Source organism: Cupressus sempervirens, chromosome 3 (assembly GCF_028749045.1).
Source record: "Cupressus sempervirens isolate cs-2001-9-10 chromosome 3, ASM2874904v1, whole genome shotgun sequence".
In the NCBI taxonomy this organism is placed as follows: domain Eukaryota; kingdom Viridiplantae; phylum Streptophyta; class Pinopsida; order Cupressales; family Cupressaceae; genus Cupressus; species Cupressus sempervirens.
This window is the reverse complement of record NC_143120.1, coordinates 1,014,335,896-1,014,355,983: the sequence shown is the minus strand read 5'-3', so window position 1 is coordinate 1,014,355,983 and position 20,088 is coordinate 1,014,335,896. Positions and strand designations below refer to the sequence as shown.

General features: G+C 29.6%; 1 pseudogene; it reads left to right on the top strand.

Annotated features, from left to right (window-relative positions):
• Window positions 1-18,825, top strand: part of LOC149570191 (glucan endo-1,3-beta-glucosidase-like) — a 154,786-nt pseudogene extending 135,961 nt beyond the window's left edge.
• Window positions 18,826-20,088: the final 1,263 nt, after the last annotated feature.

The window sequence follows — 20,088 nt, the reverse complement described above, 5'->3', positions numbered from 1 at the left end:
TATAGTACCAACTGAAAATGTATTCTTACATATAAAAAATTTTCCATAAGCCATCTAGAATATTGAGAGTGTTAAACATATTTTGGTATGATCACACTCTTAAACTCATCCATAAATGCATGACAACTAACTTTATTTGTAACTAGATCACACCATATTCCAATATTCCCATCCTTTAATGGACATTCAATAGTTTTGAATCTTTTTACATCAACTAATTGTTATCCAAAAGTAGTCAACAAAATGTCATGCAAACATTCATCTAACAAAGAATTATTGCCACACACATCACATGTATCAGAAAGACATGTATTGAAAAGAAAATATTGGTCATTAGGTGGCTTAGAAAATAATCTGATATGAAATCTTTTATAATATGAGGTGGTGCTTTTATACCACATTCTTGCAACATTTCTTTACTTTGCATGGTACCATGTATAAATCAAAATACATCATAATGGTAACAAATTGAACATGAGTTTTAAAGAAAATGTGATTATGTCCTTGTTAATCCTTGCATACCATGGTTTACATTTTTCAAATGATCTTTAATTAATGGTAATAGTTAACACGTTATCATCTAATTTTTTTTTGAATAATTTAGTTTGAGTCATGTCCAAAAAGTGTTTAGGATGTGGATTACATATTTTTGAGCCAACTCTCAATTTAAGAACACCTCTTGAATTAGGTGATACTCTAGTATTATCATGCCAAAAAATTTCAACCAAACTCTTGACTTCACTAGTAAGTTTCATATCACATCTTAGGAGTCTACCACTAGAAGTCCACAAACTATTTGCTAGATCACATTCAAAGTTAACCCTTCTCTTTATAGCTCTTTCTAAAGTTTTACGACTCACATTAAGATATCCACTTATGTTAAATAAATCTTTTGTCAGTAGCTAATTTGTTAGCTAAAGATATTGTTATTGCTCATCATGTTGCATTCTTATCTTTAGAGCATTTTCTATTTCTGATAACATTAAAGGCACTAGCAAAAATGGATACAACTTGTTTTAAAGACTAATTTTTATTCTTGGGTTTCACATAAATTCCTAAACATTTTATTAATTTTTTTCATTCTAGACATATTAATTAGTTACAACATCAACTAACATTGAAACCCAAATTTTTTATTATAAAAAAAGTCTATATTTAATCTATTAGCATGTGTCCTAATTTGTCTTCACAAAACCAATCTATGAAGATTATCTAGCACATCATTAGGAAAATGAAAATTATGTTCATGCACTTCAGTATCATTCAAACATTTATGTTAAGTACTTGGTGTTTCCATGTCTCATTCATACCATTTTTATTTTCAATTGGCATTTCATTTTCAATTTTATTTGGAATGTGAATCTCATTTTCAATTTTATTTGGAATGTGAATCTCATTTTCATTTTTTCTTGGTATTTCTTTTGGGGCTTGCATTTTCATTGGAGTTTGTTTTGCATGATCATTTGATAATCTATTCTCATGAAGAAAACCTAAATCATTCAAATCATAACCTACTTCTACAAAATTACTAATTTCATCATGAGAAAAAACTCTAGGGTTTGGAGACACACCTGTATTCAATGTTTGATTAGAATGTGTATCTGAATCTCCTTGTCTTGGATTCCTTTCCTTAGCCTCTTCATCCATCATGGCATCCTCAATGTCTTTCTCTTCTGAAATAATATTTAAAATTGAAGACCAAACATTTCTCAACTCTCTAATTCTTTGTCTTCTCTCTTGTTGACATTGTGCTTCATTCTCTTTGTTTGTTGCAATCTCTATATTTTGTAGAACTTTTATTTTATTCTTTCTTCATTGTTTTGATCCCATGTTTACACCAGTTTTGAATTCAAATAAATAGCTTGCAAATTATAGAAGATGACAAGAAAACAAAATGATTGTGACCGAAATTCATTCTTGTAGCTCAAAATTATCAATCAATCATTGCAATGATTGATAAGTTCTTTGTGCGTCATCTTTTGGGGCCCAAAAAGTACTTAACAATCACGCAACTGATTTCTAAACAATTGGGCAATCAATTTTTTGAACAATCAAGTGCCCAATTTTAAAATGGGCAACCAATATTTAAATAATTGGGTCCCCAATTATAAATTGGGCACCTAATTTTTGAATTGCAAATTAAGTGCTCAATTCTAATGCCATGGGTGGGAATTTCCCTTTGGAATCAATTTTTTCCTTGGAGAAAGGCATTGCATAGGCTTGGTGAGACCAAGCCTATGCCTTTGTGTATCAAATTTTGACTAAGGCAATTAATCAACAATTTTAGGGATTGTCATTATTTTTATATAGTCTTCCCCATTGAATTTTTTGACAAAAAGAAAATCCATTATAGGTCTTACTGTTTTGATTTCAAAAATGTAAATTCTATAATGTTATGAGTTCATTTTCTACTTTTGCATTATTTATTAATTAAAAGTGTCTCTTAAACATTAATTAGTGAGATTCTCTAAAACTTTAATAATTTTTCTAACTTTTCATATTTCTTAAATTAATTTGCATATCATCAATCTTCACAATTCTTTTGAAGTTTTAAAAAAATACAAAAAATTTAAATTTTAATTAAATTATTGTGTTCGTATACAAGAAATTTTAGAAATTAACTTAATCATCAATTAATAATTAATAATAATAAAAATATTCATTAAATAATTTTCTTAAATTATTCTCATTAATCTTGTTTGTGTCAAGTAACTCTTTTAAAAAGCTTCACAAAATTTATTTAGTTGTGTCAAATTATGGTGTCCATACACGAGTGTGGTATGGTCCTAAAATGGACATTTTGAAAAAGTGGGTTTTAAAGATCCATAACAAAAAAAATCTATAATATGGGTATACAAATAAATTACATATTCTAAAAGGAGATTCTTGGTACTACAATTTTTATTTCTGAAGTTTTTATTATTTAATCTCTAAATGCCTCAAACTTTGGCATCAATTGACAATATATTGCAAAAATAGGAAAAACACTTCCACTTTTTGGCCAAAAGTGAGACCCAACTTCTTGCACTGACCCTAAAGCATCATAATTAATTTTATTTAAATAATCATTTAAATAGTTCATTTTGCATAAATTACTAAAATGAACAAGGTAAATATGTGTACCACATAACCAGTGAATCCAACATGGACAACTAATTTCTAATTATTTAAGAATTTAATAATAGAATTAATAACAATTGTTAAACAACATAAAAAGAAACTTAAAACACATATGTGAACATGGTCAAATATAGGACTAACCACTACTACATGAACCTAGTCTAGTGTAGCAAGATAACAATACACAGAGCAATCATTGTACACATCTCAGGGTAATCGTGGAACAACATTATGATACCACATCAATCCTGGAAACCACTAGCACTAACCTTAGTGAAACCATCTAACACATCATAATCTCATAAACCAAGCATAAGAATAATCAATCCAACTAATATAATAACATAAATCTAATCACCTCAAGGGTGTAGACCACTAATTGTCCCAATCATGACCACTCACAAAGAAAGATCATCAAGGTTACATCTATCAGGATGAGTTATAGAAATCAAATGGGACATGTACTACACCTTGATTCTATTAGCTCCCCTACCCATTAACAATAGAAGGGAAAGAACCACATAAAAGGAGATGGGATAAACCTTGAGGTGTCTATGAGAATTGGATTTTGGGGATGTGCAAAGGAGAATGTTGTGATATAGGAGACCATCAAGAAACTCATGAGAAAATAGGATAACCTAGATTAGAGATTTGATGAGGTGATAAATTGTACTATTAAAGTGATGCTCTCAATGACTACCACTCTTCGTCTCCATCATGTTGAGAAGGAAAAGTCTACTACTTATGCTGGTGTAGACACTATAACCTCCTTGTACCAGTCCTTGGTAGATAAGTATCTTTGTGTGCTATTGCAAAGGCTTGACAAAGAGAAGAAAGAGATCTATCTCTCTATGTTTAGGTTTCTTTTTTTGGTGTTTTTAGTTACATGTATGATACTGAGATGGGCTTCTACTATTATCTCTTGTTAGTCTCATTTTAGTTTTAATATTTGGAATCATAGTTTAACATGTTTATGTATATATTTAAGTTTTAGTATGTCTATTAGTCTACTAGTTGTAATAGTTTTAGAAATTGGAATATGTTAATGTAGGGATTTTTTCTTATTAAGAAAGGGGGTAGGATGATTATATGTTGCAAGTTACTTATTGTTGTTTTATAACTTGTTGTTCTAGGTCAGCCCTCATTTTTGGTTGTTGCTTAATATCAAAACCATTTTTTGTTTAGTTAATCATGTTATTACTTTTGCATGTAAATGTATAAAATGTAGTGCCTACCCTCATTCACATCTTTTCTAGACTTATTGTTGCTATTATTATCAAACTATGTAGACTAGTTTTGTGTTGATGGTTTAGTGGTGTTGTTTTGACACTATCAGATATTATGATAGGGATTCAGTTGATATATGATGAGATCATTTAGACTTTACATTTCATGTATGTATGATGATCATTACATTATTTTTCAGTTATTAATGATGATTAGTTAGATGGTTTATTATCTCATGTGTTTTATTATGGTTACTTACCCCATACTTGCATGTGTATGGTGTGTGTGTTTTCTTATTGTATGGTGTTTCTGATGTGGTTAAGGAAGGGAGTCATAGTCACCTGCTTAGTCGGGATCTACACGATGCACCACTTCTTGCCATTGTCTGTTTAGCTTAGCATTATATATTGTATGTACATGCATGGTTTTTCTGCAGGTTGCAGGTACCGAGTATCGACTTCCCTGAATTGTCAGGATGAGCGTACCCTATTATACTATCTCAATGATAAGAGAAGGGAGATAAATTCTCAAGTCCAAATCCCAAACCTAAAAGAAAAACCATTTGTCCTAGTGAGTTAGGACAAGTATCAGAGTTGAATACCCACCGAATGTGTCGGATGACATATTTCATGATTTTTAACCCTTTAGATTTATTTTTTATGATTTGTTCTATGATGGGTTTTCATATTTTATCTTGGAGGTCTATGGTGAATTTTCCATTAATTAAGTCTTAAATAGATTTAATTAATAAATTATTTATTTGAGAAAATTAATAAAATATCATGATCTTTGATATTTTGATTAATTAAATGTGAATTATTGAGGAAAGGAATTAAATAAAAGAAAACTAGAAATCAAAATTAATAATAATTATAAAATAATAATAAAGTAATAAATAAAATAATAATAATAAAAGTTATAAAAATTAAAATGAAAATTATAAAATTTAAATAGAAATTATTGGAGTTATAAGCTTGCATGGGAATTAACATGTGTCAACAACACGGGGGTTAGTGCATCAATTAAGCACAAGGTGTCTACAACTCTATGACTCATCAAAAAGGTTGGAAAAGCCCATGCTTAGTTGGTGACACCTTCCAGCTATTTCAAGAAGCATTCCAAAGGTTTCTTTAGAGCTCTTTATATTCAGGCATTCCTAGAAGCTTAGGGAGAGCGTTTGGAGTGCAATTGGAGCATTGGAGGACTCGAGAACTTTGAAGAAGGGAGGAGCTTGCTCTGCGAGTTTTCTGAGGAAGAGCGATTTAGCATTAGAATCTGGGTAGATTCTTGTGATTTTACTTATGCTATTTCTGCATCATGCATTCACTGTCTTCTTCGTGTCTTCCATATGTCTTCTGAGGAATTTCGTATTTTTTTTATGCATATGGGTAGTTTAGTTTATTTGAAAATTTTATATGCATAAATCTGAAAAGAACACGGGGCTAGGGTTTAAATTCGTAGCCAAAACCATTAAATGACTTAATGGATAAATTTTGAGGCCAAATGGTTTATAGGAAAATTCTAAAAGTTAGAATCTTTAAATAGATTGTGTATATGCTCATTGTAAAATATACATGTTTATATTTTCGTATCTGCATACATATATATATATATACACATTATAATTATATATGTATATATATATATATATATATATATATGCTGTGATAATTAAATTCTGCGAATACATATATATATATATGTAAGTTCTTTTAAAAAGAATCTCCAAACGTTTCTTTAAAAATTATATATGAAAAATCGTTATTTGAAACATTTTTCAAAAATATATATAATATATTTATAAGTCTAAAGTCGTTCATAGTAAACGATTTGTGAAAAATATATTTGTATGTGATATGTATGCGAAATTTTTGTTTTCAAAACCTTTGTTTTAAGAAGGGCGGGGGTTTTTATTCCACCCAACCCATTCTTTAGAGCTACCGGCAGTGGGCTTGTTGTTGCAGGCCCTGCGACAGAGGCAGGCTACACAGCGCTGTCATATATAAATGGTGGTGCGAGTATAAACTCGCCTTTGTTTATAAATACATTTGGCTTTGTTATAAGTCGCTTAAACAAAATTCAATTTTGTATTAAAATTAAATATTAATTGTTATATGCATTAGTAAATATTGTTATATGTTATTATATATATATATATATATATATGTAAATATATGTGTATATATATATATATATATAATATTAATATATATATATACATATATATATGTATATATATATATACATATATATATATATATATATGTATATATATGTATATATATGTAATAATATGAAATTTTAATATTCAAAGTTAATTAGAGTTTTTAAATAAATAATATGGGTTTTAATTAATCAAAATTACTTAATTAGAATTTAGTCTAATTAAGGTAAATTTAAAGTTATAACATTTAAATTATCAAATATTTTAGCCCTTTTCAATATTATAAATTGAGTTATGATAAATCAATACCAGAATAACGTATAACGTATATTCTTAAAAACATTTAGATAATTGAGTTCTAAGAGTTAGAGGGAAAAACTTTTATCTATCAACAATTACGTGGGGTAGGAAAAACATACAAAATGTTTCTCCATTCATTAACCAACTTGGAATGTAAACTGAGACTTTTGCATTTAAGTTGTAAACTTAGCAAAACATGTGTATTCTTTATACTATTGTTTTGGGCTTTGGGTTGACTAGTGTTGACCAGTTATAGGACGTCTACCAGAGGCTTGGGAGTTATGTGATTGTGATGTCATGATGATGTTTTAATCTCGATCTTTATGAACCCAACCATGGTTATGTGATGGAATGCTCTATGTATTGGTTGTAATACTGATTGTTATAGTTGAGGTTCTTATTTATGAGACACTTGACTTAACCATTATTTTTGGTCATCGATCAGTTATCTTTGGTTATTTTCTAGTCGCCATGATGGGATCGAAATGTGGATTTATTCTTGATGATGTCATGTTGTGACATATTTGACTCAACCATTTTTGGAGTCTTCGATCAGTGTGTTTGAGATATATTGTTGGTAATTGAGAACCGTTGGATACTTTTGATTATCAGTGATGCTTTAGTTGCCAATAGAGAGCTGTTGTGGTCATGATTTTCTATGGATGCTTGCTCATGGAGATTTGATGCTTTTATGCATATTTGATGATTTTATAGATTATCTTTTGTAATTTTGAGATTTATGATTCCATGAGCATTAGGGTAGGATATCTGCATGTAGTGATGGGAAGTGGCTTGCAATGGGGGCCGGGGCCCTAAGAGGCTGCCAAGGTAACTCATTGTAAGTTGGATTAATAAGTGATAACATTCACACCTAATACTAACTGAATGAACCTAAAAAGATAAGTGTTGTGTTCTCGCCCATACCTTGAGTGCTTATATAGGCTAGGATGGGAGTAGTGAGAATGCATGGTTGCAACCTTGCATTCCATAGTATGCCTTGTTAGTATGAGAGGATACTAGTGGCCGCATGAGATCAGTATGGACCCATGGAGTTTAGGTAACTGCCAGGGTAACTTGTATGTGATAAATGCGATGACACTTTCTCACTTGCATAGTAGGTTCCTACATGTCATTGTGTGCCTCTGGGAAGTAGATGTCAGTTTCGTAATTGGAACCTTTGAGTTAGTATACTTTTAGGATTCCTGGACTATAGAGATTTGTGCTATGTGTTATGGATAGCCTATTTGGGACTTGAGATTATCTCCTCAGCATGGTGGGAGTGGACCACTTAGGTACCACACGGTCGGGTGGTAGTGTATTTTCCACTCTTATCATTTGAGATTCATTGAGACATCGTGGCTGATGCGTCCTTCATGATGGTGGTTATGTATCCTTTCATTGATGATTAGCATATGTTAGATGATGTTATCTTATGCTTATATTTGCATGTTAGATTACTTTCTACATATGATGTTGTATATGTTAGGAGTGATATTCCTACTATGTTAATACCAATGATCTCTTCGGTGATTTGGGATGTACGCACAGAGGGATGGCTAGGGCCCACGATGGTCTAATGATGCTATTAATGGTTGGGAGGAACCGTGCACTTAGTTAGTTATGTTTGATCTTACGATGGATGTATATGTATTCTATGATGATGTATCATGTGTATCATGTGATTGTCTTTGATGTATCATGGATTAGAATAGGATGATGTACCTTATTTCACATATGTATATTCTTTTAAGCCTTCATGCCCTGTGACATGTACAGTGGATGATTGAGCATTTGGAAATGTATTGTATGAACATTGAACTTATCATTATTATTTCATGTGGATGTTGTACTAGATGGACTCATGTATGTTAGTTAATTTAGATGTAACTCAACATTAAGGGATTCTTAAAGAATGAAATCGGTTATGTATGTTATGTTTACTTTTAGATGGAGATTGCTATTGCTTCCGTTATTATGTACAAGTTATATGTGGTATTTACTTTCATGTTATTTTAAAAAAAAATAAAAAAAATTTATTACCAAACTTAGTGAAACTCTAGGTTAATTCTTTGGATCCCTTGGCAGGGCATTACATAAAATGTGGATATTTTCTTGATTAATGTTTTCTATATAATTCTATTTCAAAGAGTACAATAATAAATGTTTGGTCAAGGTTCTAACCCATTAGTAGAGCTTGATTATCATAGGTTATGTAGATGCACAAGAAGGAATATTATCATGACAAAGCAAGGTATAGTAAGATTCTAAACTAATAGTTAAACTAGAGATAGTTTTAACAAAATATTATTGCTACTTAGGAAATACTATTTCAATTTACATCAACATCAACATCAACAACAAAAACCATAATGAACATAAAATCTTGTAACTACAACATGACAATGCCACTTGCAACATACAATGATGAACAAACTATGTTTAAGTTTCCATTGTTGGAAATTTTTAAAATTGTCAAAATTTATTGATCACCAAGAGTGTAATTTTTTACAAAGTTATTTGTCTCCTCAAATCGAGATTAAAAAAAAAACAAGACTTTCTATTTCTCTTTGTTTGTAGCTTTTGTATACCTAGATTTCATCACCAAATGAAAAAAGTTATCTCCTCCTATCTCTTGTCTAACTTTTAAATTTTCCTATCTCTATTGCATCCTCTATTATCCTTCCTTCCTATTCATATGATACTTTATGCTCCATTATTAAAGATAAAAACACATAGGAAATTGAATTGTTAAAATTATTGCTATTAGTCAGATAACTTATGATAAAAAATTTAAGTTTTCATTAGGATTCATTATTTTAGAAAGAATAGGAAAGCAAACTAATGATTTCAATTTAACATTAAAGATATTTGTAAATTAGTGATAGTGAGGAAAATATAGTACTAATGAAAAAAGAAAATATCAGAAAGCATACAAGTGAGTTAAAAAAAATCTAGGTTCTTTCAATGTGTATTTTTTTGACATTATCCTTGAGAGTAGTAGATTCCATGAAAATGTTGGATTTGAACATAATTTTTATGTATGCATTATGAAAGGAGAAATGACTTTCAATTATTTTCTAGTGGTTTATTAAAAACCATTGTTTTTCTTTCATCCATCTATCCTCTATTCAACCTTTGGATTAAGAAAACATGTAAGAGCCTTGATTTCTGCTATTTTGAATTGCATGTATTTTTCATTTATAGTTTCAACACTCAAACTAAAAAAAATGAACAAAAGCATATGATTTAGAAGGATATTCATCTATGCTTCATCTAGGTCTTAGATTGTTCTCTCTCCAAATTTATAATAATATATTGCATGATGTACCACTAAAAATCCTTTTAAAAACCCACCAAATACATGTATGATACTTGTAGCTTGTGGAATGGTCTATTCCTTGAGCATAATGAGTTCAAATAGAAAAGTAATGAAAACATACCAACACTAACATATTTCATCAACAACAACATTAATCATTGGGCTTGTTAGTTTATTATTTTTGCTTATTATTTTATAGTTGTTTAGTTTAAGTTTTTTTTCTATAACTAAAGAGTAATATGATATTATTACTTTTTGAGCTAACGCTACCCATTATATATTGTATCTTTTCTTTTAATTTCAACACAAGATCTTAGATTAAATTATTATATTCAAATCAATCTAACTTGATAGTGGTATCAAAACCTAGTTTTATTCATTTTTCAAACTCAAAGTTATACAAGGAGAATAATTTTGTCTAAGGAATGTTTGCACTTTCTTTCTATATATATGTTATAGAAGAAGGGATGAATATTGAGATGATTTTCATTTTCTCTAGTTTATTTATGGTCACAAAAATATTTATATTGCTCATTGTAAACACGAGCAATGAAGAAGCATTCCTTTAAGTTTACAATCTTTGAAAAACTATTTATTTGTATTCACAATTCAATCTATAGTCTCATTGATTGGGAAAACATTAATGGACAAAGATATATGGCTAGAATGGCATAGAAAAGTAGAAAATTCTCTTAGTTTCAATTATTTATGATATAAAATTTGTGATGAAAATACCCACCCTATAGCACCAATAGATGTAAAAGAAAAATAAATTTTGCAATATAATAATTTAAAAGCTTTGGCTTTGATAAGAGCTTCAGTTAATGGAGATTTATATTGACATATACAAGGATGCACAATTGCATGGGATGCACTACACAAGTTAAAATATTTATACGATTCTCATTCAAAATTAGAGTTTATTCACTTGCAGTTAAAGTTGTTTAATATTGAATAAAAAAATGGTGATGTTATGAGTTTGGCTTCTAAAATCATAGCCATAAAACAAGATGTTGATGTTGTTGGTGGGAAAGTTGATATTTATCTCATAGATTTTATTAAGGCTCTTCTTCCAACACATTCCATTTAACAAGCAATCAATTAAAAACCATTACTTTTGATCAATTGGTCGGAAAGCTAGTTGAGCTTAAAAAGTCTTTTGGAAGGAAAATAGATAATAGTAATGAAAATGTTTGTCTTGCTTATGAAAAGGAGAAACCTATAAAAAAGAGTTGTAGTAGAACTAATAATTATGATAAAGGAAAAAGTAGAGGTCAATGGAAAAATGATAATCAAAATGATTGACAACATCTATACTGTAAAAGATGTGGTAGAAAAGGTAGTCATGATGCACATGAATGCAAGCTATCATGCAATAAAATAGAAACTTTTAGAGAAAAATATTTTTAATAGAAAGATAAAACAAATGTTTATAATGATGATAAAACTTCAAGTGATAAAGCTCCATAGGTAGCTCAATTTTCTTGTGACAATGATAATGATAGTTATCTTCTTTTTTATTTTAGACTTTGTATATAATACTTCATGGCATGATTCTTGGATTTCAGATAATAGATTCACACAACATATGATAGTTTGACATGATTTATTTGAAGAATTTCATGGAGGTACATGTGGTCCAATTTTCTTAGTAGATAAATCAAGTCTCAAGCCTATTGGAAAAGGAATCATTTGGTTTATGTTTCCTAATCTTGCAGATTTTGTGCTACATAATGTATTATTTATTCCCCAATTGCCACATAATTTGTTATCACTAATGTTGATTAAAAAACAAGAGTACTCTATTTTGTTAAAAGATGCATAATTTTATGTAAGGAAAATACCTAATAATAAAATTATATTTTCCTATTGTGAAGATGGAAGGTTATTAAAACTAAATGGAATTTCTACAAATTTGAAAATTTTCTCCATATCTTACAACAAAAAGTGGATTACCCCTAAACCTTTTATGGCATGCAAGGTTTGGATATATTAATTATGATAGCATTGATATTATGCAAAATAATGGTGTTGATGGTTTTCTTATTTTTCCTAAAATAGTTTAAAATGTGAAGCATGTATACTTGCCAAATAACATAGGAATCCTTTCTTTTACTCCACTTGGAGGGCACATAGAAAGTTACAACTCATACATTTTGATTTATGTGGGACTTTACCTATAATTTCTACTAGAATATCTAAATATTTCATATAGTTTATTCATGATTTCAACCAAATGCTTTGGATTTATTTCTTGCAACAAAAATCAAAAGCTTTTAAAATCTTTAAAAGGTTTTCTATTATGGTTAAAAATCAAGCTAGGACTAAAATTGGTGCTCTTTGAGCTAATAATGGAGGAGAACTTACATCTCTAATTTTTTAGAATTATCTTTGTCAACATGAAATTCAACATCATCTCACTATTCCAGGAACTCCTCACCAAAATGGCATTGGTGAATGAATGAATAGAACTATCATGAACATAATTTGGGCAATTTTGTATTTCAAAGGTTTCCAATTACATTTTTTGGCTGAAGTAGTGAGAACAATAGTAAATATGTGCAACAGATCTGCATAATTTGTTCATCACTAAACAACTCTATATGAAGTATGGTATGGATATTTGTTTGGCACTTTCAAATTTTGGCTCTACTTGCTAGATTTTTATCCCTAAGGAACAAAGGAATAAGTTGGTTCAACATAGTTATATAAGTGAATTTTTCTTGGATATTCAAAATCTTCAAAGGCATATTGGTTGTATGATGAAGTTCATAAAAGGTTTTTTATTTCCCGTGATGTTGTATTTTGTGAATCCTCCAAAAGTGATACAAATATTGAAAGTGAGTTTAAACACCTTAATAAATCTACATTTTTTCTAATCTAATAAAATTTCCATGTGACAACTCAAGATGATAGACCTATTCCTTTGCAAAAAGAAGCCACCTCTTCTAATGATATTTCTTCTAATATTGAACCTAATATTTCAGCACCATCAACAACTAATCAAGATTATACTTAGGTTTTTGAAAAACCTTTAGTCCAAACTCAATCTTCTCACAAATGGGTCAAACATGTCCAACAAATGTTACAATCTTTGAGACCTGATGAATTTGGCAAAACTAGTACAAGAAGTTCTTACAAACTAAGGAAGCAATCTCAATACTCTAATTTGAATACTTTAAAGTTTCTTAATGAACTAATTTAACAATAGATAATGAACCAAATTCCTATAAAGAAGAAGCTAAACATATTAAAGTGTGGCAAAAAGCTATGCAAACTGAGTATGATGCACTTCTAAAAAATGGTGTACATGGGAATTGGTTGTAAACTTGTTGGTTGCAAATGGATTTTTAAAATAAATATAAAGTTGATGGCTCACTTGATGAACATAGAGTCTTCCTTGTTGCAAAAGGTTATGCTAAAAAAGAGGACATAGATTATGATGAAACTTGTTCCCCTACTACAAAATGGATAACCATCTATGTCTTGTTGGCTCTTTCAGCACAACATGGGTGGAAAGTTCATCAACCAGATTTTAAAAACCACATTCTTGAATGGTGATCTCACAAAAATAGTATATATGATTCAACCAAAAGGATATGAAGTCTATGGTAAAGAAATCTAGGTATTCAAGCTCATTAAATCACTACATGGTTTGTGGCAAGCTTTGTAAGGATGGTATGAAAAACTCACTATGTATCTCTTGAAGTTGTATTTTTAGCATTTTGAGTTTGATGATGGAATTGTTGTATATCTTGTTCTTTATGTAGATGATGTATTTCTTACTAGTAACAATGATAATTATAAGAAAGGTTCGAAATCTCAATTGAAGAAAGGGTTTGAAATGATTGATTTAGGGAAACTCTATTATTATTTGGGTATTGAGGTAATTCAAGTTCCCAAATATAGTTTTATCTCCTAGTAAAAAATATATTGGTGAACTTCTCCCTAAGTTTGGCATGGCATATTTCAAATGTCTTCATACTCCAATGGAGCAAAATCTCAAACTCACCTCCACCAACTCTATGGCATTGGTTGATCCAACTCCCTATAGGAAACTTGTTGGTAGTTTGACTTATCCAACTACTACTCATTTAGATATTTCCTTTGTTGTTGGGTTCTCTCTAGATTCATGCAACAACCTAGTTAAAATCATCGATTAGTAACCAAACCTTTTCTTCAACATTTAAAAGACACTCAAAATATGGGCTCAAGTACTCACAAGTCACCAATTTTTAATTACTTGGATATTTTGAATGTAATAATGCAGGTGAATTGGAACATGGAAACTCTACATATGGTTATTTAATGTATCTTGGATCTATTGCTATTTCTTGGAAATCAGAAAAGAAATATGTTCCAATTATCTCTTCTATAGAAGTTGAATATATGGCCACCTCTGAGGCTACTCAAGAGATCTTACGGCTTCAAAGATTCTTGTAGATTTACAAGCACAATGAGTTTATTCTACCCCACTTTTTATTGATAATCAATAAACAACTAAGATGGTGAAAAATCCAATCTTTATGATCACACTAAACACATCAACACCATATTTCATTTTCTTCAACACAATGTGAACGATGGTAGTGTGCACCTCCAACATTGTCCTACTTAAGATCAACTTGCAGATAGTTTTACCAAAGCTCTTGGACACAAAAAGTTTGAGAATTTTTGGAGCATGCTTAATTTAACCCCTTTAGATTAAGGGGGAATATTACACCATTAATCATTGACCTTCTTAATTTTTTATTATTTTTTATTATTTTTCATTTGTTTAGTTTAATTTTCTATTTTCTGCAACTACAAAGTGATCTTGTATTATCAGTATTTTGAACTAACTCCACAAATTATATATTGTATCTTCTATTTTAATTTCAACAAAAAATTTAGAATAAATTATTTTATTTAAATAAATTCATCCTGACAATTTGACACTTATTAGGTAAAATTTCAATTTCAATACAACATTATGAACTGACAATTATTAAATAACATTTTTAAAAATCCTTCTACATCTCTTGCAAGAACAATCACTTCTCTGAATATTAAAAACTATGACACAAGTAGTAGTTAATACTTCTCTCAAATACGTATTCCAAATACATGACTACAATAAAATTAACATGTATATATGTACAAATATTAAATTTGCATGTGTAATTCTAGATTTTTTTTTTGTTTCCGTTGATCCTTATCATCATTGACTCTATATATGTCACTTTGATATCATGATCAATTGATGGATGACAAAAGATGTCTAGCTAGGGGTGAGGAGGTGTACTTAATAATAATTTCAGCCATACAAATTCTATTTTGTGCAATAATTTATATTAACTTTGTTTTGGATTTGAAAGCTTACGATTTTTTTTGTTGTCAACTAATTCAATCAACTTGAATATGTTTATCATCTAGAAATGGTGAATTCTTCCTATAAAATGGCTCACATACTTGTCTCATACTGCAACACCATCATCTCTGCCTCGGTATAGTAATAGTGTGGGCATGTATAGAGTGGATGAAGATTTTCATCCTCTTATTCTCAATCTAGGGAGGTAATTTAGATTTATACTAGCCCTAATATTCTTATCATAAAATCGTAGAAAGAAATGTGATATATTTTAGAGTGGTGCAATGATAGACCTTATTTTGACTTGTTTGCAGATGCTGAGGAAATAGGAGTTAACAACGGCCTTCTGGGAGACAATTTGCGTCCATAAGAGGAGGTGACCAGTTTGATGAAGACAAATAGAATTGGAAAATATAGGATATACAAACAAGAGTCAACTATATTTTGGCATGGAAATAATTGTGGGCATGGCCAATCTTGACTTGCACAAAATCTCATCTAATGAGAAAGAAGCTATCAAGTGAGTGGACGATTACATAAAGCTCTACTTTCCTACCAAAAACATCAAATACATTACTATGGAAATGAAATGGTAGGCAGGGAAGAGACTAGCGAGTATGTTGCATATCTTCTTCCTACCATGTTAAACATCCAAAATTATCTTGAGAAGGCCAATTTGCAGGATGAAATCAAGGTCTCCACAAACCTAGTGATGAGAGATCTTATCGGAGCCCTATCATTTCAAGTTCCTTCAAAGGGAACAGTTACTAATAAATTTGTGAATGATACTGGCTCTTTTCTTTAATTTCTCCAACATAACCATTCCCCTTTCTTTGTTTATAATTGATGCTAGTGAAAAAATAGAGTTTGTTCTTAGGAAGATTTTAGTTAGTTTTTTAGTTTTTACGAAAATAAAGAATCTGCTGAAATATCAGTATATTTAGGACTTAGTTTTATTCTTTAGCAAATAAAACTTTTCTATCTACATGCATATCTAATTTTTTGTTTTTTTTTTATGGGTGTGAATTATTTATATTCAACCTTTTGTAATCATTTTTTAGTAGAGTGTTGCAATAAAAGTTATATTTTCAAAATTTGTGTTTGTATAAAATCTACATTTGGTATCAGAATTAATGAATACTTCAGGGTGTGAAGAGTGTTGATGCGATTATCTAGATTGTATAAGAAGATCAGAGCATGAATATATGAGATATTGATTAGAATCATATTGAAGAAGAGAAGATATGTGTGTTGAAAAATATTCATGAAAGAGTTTAAAAATTAAGGAAGAGAAAGATCATGAGTAGCATTGGGAAAAGGAAGATTAAAGATTAAGATTAACCAAAGAATATATTTTCCCTACAAACGAACCAAGTAGAGGTAATTTGTTTTTGTAATATTTTTTGTTATTTCAATGGGGAAGACAAGCAAAAGGGTACAGAAAGAAAACGGAATTTTGGTTTCTAAAAAAGATATGCTGAAAGATGAATTGATAAAATTGGAGATGTCTAATTCAAAATTGTTTGAGAATTTTAAAAAGTTTGGAAAAGATATATGATTATTTATGTCGAATTGAGAATCTTGAAATAGAGTTGGAATAGGTTAACCAAGAAAATGTTGAATTAAAGAATAATTTAAAATTATTTGATAAAGTCAAGAAGGAGAATGAAGATTTGGGTGAGAAGGTAAGTATCTTGGAAAAAGACATTGAGATTTTAAAATCAAAGCTATCAATTTGTGTTGTTGCATGTGAAATGAGTGATTTGTGTACGATATAGTCAAAGTTTCTTCAGGTGAAGAGAATAAAGATGAAGGTAAGAAGACATTTGTAGGTATAGTTGGAAATTGCTATGATCATAACAATGGGTGTTTTAAAAATAATATTGGTTTTAAGATTATGGGGAAAATGGAATTCAAAGAAAGTGTATTAGAAAAGCATGGACAAGGCATGAAGGAACCCATTTGGAGGCCAAAATTTGAAGGCCTTGGATTTGGTGTGTGTGTGTGTGTGTGTGTGTGTGTGTGTGTGTGTGTGTGTGAGAGAGAGAGAGAGAGAGAGAGAGAGAAATTTGATCTTGCTAGTATTGCAGGTTTGAATAAATCAGTTCAAATTAAGGAATGTATCAAATGTTCTCATTGTCATAGAGAAGGACATAAAGCAGATAAATTTTGGGACATTCATAGTCATGCTAGAATAGAGATTGTGATGGACAATCTAAATGATAAATTGTATGCATGTTCACTATGGATGGATCGATGGATCTTGTTGACAGAAGGTAGCAATGATGTTGAGAAGGTTGTAAAAACCTCAATGTTCAAATGTCAAAAGTGATAGTGGTGGATCAAGGTTTAGATGTTTAAGTAAAGTAGTTGATGACTACTTGTTTTGATTGGCACATGGAAGTGTCAAGAGTCTTCTCTATATTAGAGAAAGGAGGGAAAATTGAGCCTTGTGATTTCTCACAAAAGAGACGAATTAATAAATAGTTAGTTGAATTTTATTAGAAGTATTGTGTGAGTCTATAAGACTAATGATGGAGAATTTAGTTTGAAATGAATGGACTAGATTTTAAGTCCACTCAACATCAAGAGGGAGTATGTTCATAATTGACACTAGTCAAAAAAATAATTTTTTTTCTTATGAATATTTAAGTTATTTTTTTAGTTTTTATGCAAATGAAAAATGTGCTAAAATATGCATATATTTAGGACTTGGTTTTATCAATTTTTAGTTTGATTCTTTAGCAAATAAATTTTTTCTAAGTATATGGATATCTAGTTTTTAGCTTGTTTTTTTGTGGGCATGAATTCTTTATATTTAACCCTTTGTAATCAAATTTTAGTAGAGTATTGCAATAAAAGTTATATTTTGAAAATTTGTGTTTTCATATAATTTTACATTCTTGGGCAATGTGTTGCCCTTTTTTTTACAATTATAGTAAGAATTACTATAGCTTAGATTTCCCTCTTCAAACCCATGACTCATGTGGTGAAGGATAGGAACAAGATCTACAAGAACTTATTTGGCACCATGATTGATACTCTCTACTTTGCAATGGAATTCGTCAAGTATTGCAACATACCCATCATTGTTATTGTTGTTGGTTGGCCTGCTATGGAAAACAATGTGGTTACCATAAAGAATGCTCAAAGTTAGAACAAAAATATTATAAAATAGGTTCTCTCGAAGGAAGGAATGCCAAAGAGGCTTGGAAAAAGCTTAGAGACTTGCATCTTTTCTCTATTTAATGAGAACTAGAAGCCTAGTGTTAGCCTAGACATGAGACCAAGAACTACTTTGGGCTATTCTACCCTAACAAGTAGCTAATATTTTAGCCTGTCTAGTTTTTTTTTTAAACTAAGCCTTGCATTTCATGTGTTCGGTATACAAATAACTGTTATATTTTATAGATGGGAATGAAGACTTCTAAGGGTTTTTTTGCCATCCATGTTATCTATCTTTAATTTACTACTATTTTCTTTTGAGCTTCTATCTAGAACTAATTTTTTTTAAGTAATATGATATGGGTCTAAGTCATAGGCTAGACTGCTCAATTTAAGTATCAATAATTTTAGTGAAGTCATTTGAGATTCAAATTTTGTCTAATCCTTTCAGCTATCAATGGACTTGCATTCAATAAAATTGAATCTTTCATAGGTTCATTTACCATTATTCAATTTCATTAAAAATTTAGTTCACAATATAAAATTGTTTAATCAATTATTACATTTCATATTTATGAAAGAAAGCTATAAGATTTATAATTACTATTTCAATTGTATTTCAAAAATATAATAATTAATTAACACTTTAAAAAAAAAGTAATCATAAATTCTATCCACATTTTATTTGTTAGAATGTTTCAGTTTTTATTATAGCTTTCAAATTGTTTCAAATTATTAATTTTAATTTTTTTAACTTCATACATCACTCTAGAAAAATTGATTTTTGATAAGGATGCCTTAAATTTTCTATAGAAATTAACAGGTTCATTGTCTTCCATTATTTTATAATTTAAAAATGTATCATGTATGTTACAACTTAAAATTCCTATCAGTTATAGGTTTGTCCTTAATATTGTTGATTTCATATACTACATTTTTGAGTTAGGACTTCATTTGTTAGAATGAGTATATAGAAAATAAGATACTAAGAGGGGTGGGGAGGTGAATCAAGATCTTAAAATTTTGACTTCAAAACCAATTTCATAAATTCATATCCAAATCATCTTATTTATTAAATATACCATTTAAATATATAATGCTGAAATATAAACAAAATACATCACATCAATAAAGAATTCTTAACACATAACACAATGATTTGGTTACCTAGAAAGACTTCAAGATGAAGGTAAAACTAGGGTGGGGATGAAACCCACAAATCTTCATTATTACAACAATAAAGTTAACTTGTTAGGGTTATAATGTTTGATCATAAGATATGATCTATCCTATAAAAGGTTTTTCATGTTAAAATATTAAGAGACTATTAGGTCTAACCTTGTTAAAAAAATTTACACTAATAATGAAGTAAGTACTTTGTTAGGAGGTTTACATAGATCTGTTAAGACCACTTTGTTAAGAGATTTACCCTGTCTCAATTAA